Here is a 7,381-nt window from a genome sequence, read left to right on the forward strand (position 1 = left end):
AAGAGTACAAAGGTACAAGATTGGAGAGATAGTGTGGGGAATAGTATCATTCAACACAACTTCATTGTCCATCCCTAGTGCCAACTTTGCAAAGATTATGAGTAATTACATTATCATTTGTATGGGAGTAATTTGTGTTATAAATATTAAGTTGAATTATTTGTTGCACATAAATATTTAAGTAATTTTAATAGTAATAATGTATAATTTATATTTTTAGTATCTCACCATTAAATTTTAAGTTAATCGTCAGTCCGGATTAGTCCAAATCATTAAATTGTTATATTTAATTTAAATATAACAATAAAAAAAATAACATGTATATAATAGGATGATTTCTTAATGGGTAATACCCATTCATGGGTAATAAAAAAATTAATGAGGTTGCAATTTAGTGACCTGCTATAGCAGGTCACCAACAAGATTTTTTGTTGAAAAAAAAATTATATTTATTTTCTTAATTATGATAATTCTAACTAATTAAAAATTATTTTTAGAAATAAATTTACTTTACTTAAATAACTATATTATCTTTACTTAAATTATTTTTTTTTGTTGGGAGGAACAATACATTCGCATGTTCCTTTTTTTTTTTTGAAAGGTATGTTCATTTTTCTTGATGGGCTATAATGTTCATTAAAAAATATTTATAAAAAGAGAAATTCATTCTTACAATTTTTTATTTATTCTTTATTACAATTTTACTTTTTTTACATTAATATCAATTTTGTTATTATTATAAAACGTGGATTATTAATATGATATCGCTTTTTTCATATTAAAACAACAACATCACGTCATTTACTTAGGTGAGCGTGTGGAGCTTAGAATATAAGCCCACACACTAGTTACTGTTTTAACTCTTTTTTTTTTTTTTGAAAAATAATATTTTATCTCTTTAATTATTAACGATGTAGTTTTTCAATATTTTTTATTTAGGGTATTAGATTTGATATACATTCAGATTTAATAATACATGAAGTTTTGAATTTGGTATACTAAAATAGTGGTGTCATTTCATCAGTACTCCACTTTAGTACTTTTATTACGTTTCTTATCTAATGGATCAAATGGTATGCGAGTTAAATTTCAAATGAAAAGTTACTACTTAGTTTCTTATTTAGTTGCTAGTTTTTTAAATTAAAAGTTACTAATGAATTTCTTATTTCCTTGAGTTAATTTTAAAATAAAAAAAAATACTCATGAGTTTCTTATTTACTTCGCATAAGAGATAACTTTAAATTAAAAAATTAATCACGATAATTAGTGTAATTGAAACATGTCTATATGTATAATTTACTTTTTGTGTTAGTGTTTGATTTTTTTTTCCTTGTTGTGTTAGAGTTGCAATATGTGAGCTCTTGTTAGTTACTTTTTTTTTTTTTTATGTTTTTGTTTTATTTAATTTGATGACCTTTTAGTATTATTTTAATGTTTGTTTTATTGGTTGTTGATCGTATTATTAATCCTGCTTTAGACTTTAGGTTGTCGGATTGAGTTCCTAGTAGAAATCTACGATGATTGTTGAAATCTATGTTGACCAATATTATAGGTGGTAGAAATTTTTTCAAAGGGTATGTTGTAGTGTGATAATAGTTTCCTATTTGTTTTTCTTTCGATTGCAATAGTTGATCTTTACTTGGTGGTGGACTTTGTTGAAGCTTTCGCAATGTTGACAATGGTATTTTTTTTTTTTTGTCAAGAGCGTTGTGCAGTGTTGACAATAAAATTGAATGTAACCACTCACGCGAAATTTACGGGAAAGATTGTTACCAATTTTAATATGTAACATCTTTAATATGAAAATAAAGAAATTAAATACTTTAGCAGAATTATTTATAATATATATATATCTTTTGAAAAAAAAAATTATATTTTCTTTTCAAAAAAAAAATAATAATTATTAAAAAACACGTTCTTTGTAAAAACATGATCAGAATTAAAAGTTACTTAAGAAAAATATAAGACTATTACATTAATATTAATAAATGTGGGAACAAATTTAAATAAAAGTTGACTAACTTTGAATAATTACCTAATTTATCACTCATAATTATTACTAGAACCTTTGAAAATAGGATAAAAATAAATTTGTAATATATGGTAAGATTATAGTGTCAATTAATTAATTATATGTGATTATAAAATAACTAATAAAAGATTGAAAAATTAAAAAGAGAAATTTCGTTCCTTACCACACATGAAACAATAAATCACCATTCCAGCCCCCAATAACATTATTCTTCATTTATTATTTATTGTATTTTATAATATATATTTAAGTATTAAATGAAAAGCCGATATTTATTGTATTCTATAATGTATATTGAAGTATTAAATAGAAATTTTATTTATTACCATAATTAAATATATTAAATATCAAAATTGTTGTCGACAAAGCTTGTGGTTGATCATGGCTTTAGCTTGAAATCCATTGTTGTCGATGGAGGAGAATACAACATCGATCAATGAGGGAGCTTCATTTTTGACGAATCGAAAGGGTTAGGTGATTGGGGATTCATGAAAAATGAAAAGGAAAAGGAAAATAAAATCACATAAACCTAAATTTTAGTATTTCTTAAAAATATTTAGTAAAAAAATAAGTAAAATAAACTTTTAGAAAACCTCTATATTTTCGCGTCTTTTAATTAATGCGAAATGTGTCTAGAAAAGTATTGATTCATTCTTGTAGTATGAACAAATGGCCCAATCTAGCGCTGATGTTGTGAAAAAAGAAAGAAGAAGAAGATTGAATATGTTGATGCTGTGAAAAAAATACACTTGGCATGTTCAAGAACGATGAAGATGAAAATTCTCCTGCCCTTTCAAGATCTTGAACATTACAAATTAATTTAGAAATTAATTTTTTTAGTTATTTCATTCATTTAGGAATACAAAGAATGGGGTTCACACATAAAAAAAAAATGGGTTTGAAAAATAAAATAACTGCCATGTCATCAGGTAATAGGTTAAAATAAAAAATATTAATTTTTGAAAAATAATTAATAACTATAAATATCATCCATTTGATTAAATCCAATGGTCAATATTTAAATACCCATTTATGGGTAATACCCATTAAGAGCACACCCGTATATAATAACTTGACACTTGAGTATTTATGCTGCAAATTCCTTTTCCTAAATATATGATAAATCTTATCACCAGAGAACAAAACCAATAAAGATTTGCCTTCCCTAATCAAATTAGTAAAGTGAGAAAAATTTTCATTACTAGAATTCAATTTTGAAATTCCGTATTTTAATATTCCCAGTTTGATTATTTAATTAAATGATTAATTAAATGCGGAATAATAAAACTGGTACTGAAAACAGTTTTCTGTAGTTACAGAATGCAACTCCGTAACTCCAGAGAAACCCAGAAAAACAAACAGTGCATAAAAGTAAAAACACACAAGATTTTTGTACGTAGTTTCAACAATCCTTTCAGATTGTTACTAGTCCACGGGGCCACGCCCAGAGATAAGATTCATTAGATCGGTATCAAAAATACAAAGTAATTGACTTATGCATAAATAGACTCCCTCTTATTGTATGCCGCAAGCTTGATGTATTCCACCTACTAACCGAATCTTGATAAAACTCCAAGTGCTCGAACTCCCTTCGATCACCTTGAAGAGTGCTTGAATCCTCCCGATTCAAGGCTTAAAGGCTATCTCCCGAAAGCCTATACAACCATCTCCCGAAGGTTGTGTGCTTGTATCCTCCCGATGCAAGACTTCAAAAGCAATCTCCCAAAAGCTTGTAAATACCCTTCTCCCGAAGGTGCACTGATGTTCTTCTTCGTTGTAGACTTGAATACAGACTCAAGACAATACAAACAACAAATAAACAGAGTAAGAGTAGAACAACTCTTCTCTACAAATCAAAGACTCTCTTTTCTAAAGATATGAATGAAATTCAAAGATACAAGAGAGGTACCAAGAGAGGTACTAAACAAAGACACTCCTTCCTTAAGATATGAAAGCAATTCTAAGTGTATGAAAGAGATACAAAACCTAGCAGCTATAAGATGTATTTATAATGAATATACATCTCATAGACAGCTTACATTCGGTCTGAACAAGACCTCAACCCACTAGAAACTTCCCTAAAATAATTCTTCAATCAGTCCAGGAATTTCCGTTTCTGTACATACAGAATCGTGGGCAGTAACTACAACTTTCCTTTTATAGAAAAGGAAAGTCTAGCTCCGGTTTTCTCTTCAAGAAACCTAATCTTAGAAAATGGGAAACTCAACACAAGATCAGAATAACAGCTGGTTAGCAAAGAATCAATGTGTAATCAAAACTTACCATTTTTACCTCAATTTCCATAAATAGGAAAGCTAGTCAACTTTCCTTCCAAGTTTAGATTTACACAAATATGGAAACCATATCAATAAATGCCAGCCGAAATATGCAATAAATAATAAAATATTTTTGTCAATTAAATATGCCAAAAATGGAATTAACAATCTCCCCCTTTGGCACTTTGATTGACAAAACATTTTATTATGAGAAAACCTGCATCAAGTGTTAGAAACCAAAGCAAATAGCTTTTTAAAGATACAAGAGTATAGAAAATACTCCCCCTGCATGAAAGCTCTCTAACACATAAAACAAATAACTTTTTTTTGGACGGAAAAGCTTGCAAACCGAAGAACACAACTTTTTAAATGGAAAAGTGTTAAACCACAAACAACTTTTTAAACGGAAAAGTGTTAAACCACAAACAAGCAACTCCCCCTAAAACCAAGGGTCCAGAGTTGGAACAAAGAGTTCAATGAATCCAAAAAAATATGACTACTCCCCCTTTTTGTCTATCAAGGAGCCAAAGATAACAAAAACAATCAAGAACAAAGTCATAAATTCAAATAAACATTAATAAAAAGCAAAAGATAGAAGATTGAACCACTTATTCATCATCATTGGGTCGGAAGTATTTCATGATGCTGTCCATCTTCCTAAGAAGCAAGGCCTGACTGGTCTCCATTCTTCCCAAACGTAAGTTGAATTCTGCCATTTCTGTAAGAGCAGAAGTGGAAGCAGATCCAGCAGCAGGATCATTTGTAAGACCAGGGGAAGCAGACCGAGCCTTTCTTTGAGCAGCTTTTCCTTGAGGAGGCTTCTCAGGAATTTTGAAAGTGGTTCCAACAGCAGGCATCTCAATTGATTCATTCTCAAGAATCAATTCCTCTTGATCAGATAAAATTTTATAGATTAAGTGAGGAAAAATGAGATTGAGCCTAGGTTTCTTACCCTTTCGAAGAGAGACAATTTGCTCCCAAATCATGTCAGCCAAATCAATTTTAGCACCAATTGAAACTTTATACAAAAAGAAAGCAAGTTCATTTGAAACATTTACCGGATTGGAGCAAGGAAACCAATTGGATAGTGCAAACCTCATGAGAGCAGCATGTTGATAGGTGAGTTGAGACATATGCATGGTGTCGGAAAGTTCAATTTCATCATCACCAGAGAGATAACCGAACACCTTTTGACGATCAAACTCCACATCAGTTGGCTCAATTCCCATAGGCAAATTGAGAGCCTCAGCAACATCCTTCACAGTGAAGGAATACCAGTGTCCTCTGACAAAAACTTTGCCAAACATGAAAGAGTCCTCATCGAGAAACTCATCAGTGATGTTAGCATAAAATTCCTTCACAATTCTATCCACATACCCATCAAAACCGATCAAGGTATCTACCCATTGTCTTTCTTTCAACATGTTATACACTCCAAAAGGCTTATGAGCAATAACATTAAATTTTTTCTCCACAGTAAAATTCCTATTCTCATAGAATTTCATATCTCTAGCATGATCATTATAACAAAAATAATGAGAGTGGGGCTTGAAGTTATCAAGAGAAATACCAGAGGGCCTCTTTCTTTTCTGAGGAAGAACAGGATTTGTAGAGACAATGGGCCTTTTTCCTTTGCCCTTCTTTGGAACAGCAGGAGGGACTGGAACAGATTCTGTAGTGACAGGCTCAGTTTCTGGTTCTTCACTCTCGGATCCAGAATCATCAACAACAGGAAGATCTTTGGGCACAAATTCTTCACTTGAATCGGACAAGCCCTCTGAATCATGATCCTCCTCACTTTCTTCTGGTTCAGAATCCGAGGAAGAGACCGAAGGGGGATTCTCCTTGAGATTTTTGCCCTTTGAAGATGAAGAAACCACCTTTGTCCCTTTGGATGCAATTTTAGGTTTAACCACTTCAGGCTTTGAAGGAGTGGAAACCTTGGACCTTGTTCGAGAACTCACCGTGGGCAAGGTCACCAAAGCTTGGTCGACATTAGGAGCACCATTCGAAGAAGAGGACTTCGACAATGTGTGATCGGATGAATGGGATTCATCATGATCACCCAACCCAGGTGTTGGAGAAGCAATAGGAGAGGCACCAACAAGAGGAGATGAAAATTTTGCCACTGATTTTCGAGCTTGGGTTTTCAATTTCTTGGCAGACTTCGTCAGAGCAGAAGACGAACCAGAAGCTCCGGTTGCTGGAGCAGGCGGCGCAGGCGGAGACACCGGTGAAGCAGAAGCAGATCCACGAGTGGGCTTCTTGGATGGTTGGGCATTCTTAGTTTTGGCCATTTTTTTCTTTGAAACCCTAGAACACAAACCCTCTTACTTTGAACAATGTTAGACCTTTGAGAGAAAACAATAAAAAGAGAAGAGAGAGAGAGGTGATCGTGGGATAATGGGAAGTTGAGAATATATAACTTCCAATTTTAAATGCCCAAATTTAAAAAAGAAAAACTGAAAAGGAAGGTAGCTTCCTTACCTTTGACCCACGTGTGGAGAGGAAAAAAGGAAACCAAAATTTTTTTTTTTTCAAAATTTGGTCAATGTTTCCTTAAATGAAAAAAGGAAACCAACAATCCCCACAAAATCTAAGAATTTAAAGGCCCTTACCAAAACCGAAATTGCCACCAAAAAGGAAACCAACAAATAATTAATTATTTAATTACAAGTTTCCTATACACACCAAAACGACCAAATCTCCACAAATAAAGGAAACATTCTAAAATAAATACAATTAAAACATGTTTCCATAAAATGAGAAAATAAAAGAAAAAAATATACAAGGATTCGAAAAAGAATTCGAAAAAATATGCCCCCTTTTTCTTTTATTTTTTCAGAAAATGCCCCCCAAAGAAGAAACGAAAAAAAAAATTGCAAATAAGGAACAAGAGAACACACCAAGACACAAAAGCACTAATCACCACTTAAGAGCAAAAATTGTGTCTAAGAATATAATGAAACATAACAAAAAAATAACAACATTTTTAACAAAGCTCACTTGACAACTCGATCACGAACCTTTTTTTTTTTTTTTGATTAAAAGACAGAAAAATAAAATAACCTTG

This window comes from Cannabis sativa, chromosome 2 (assembly GCF_029168945.1).
Source record: "Cannabis sativa cultivar Pink pepper isolate KNU-18-1 chromosome 2, ASM2916894v1, whole genome shotgun sequence".
Taxonomy (NCBI): Eukaryota; Viridiplantae; Streptophyta; class Magnoliopsida; order Rosales; family Cannabaceae; genus Cannabis; species Cannabis sativa.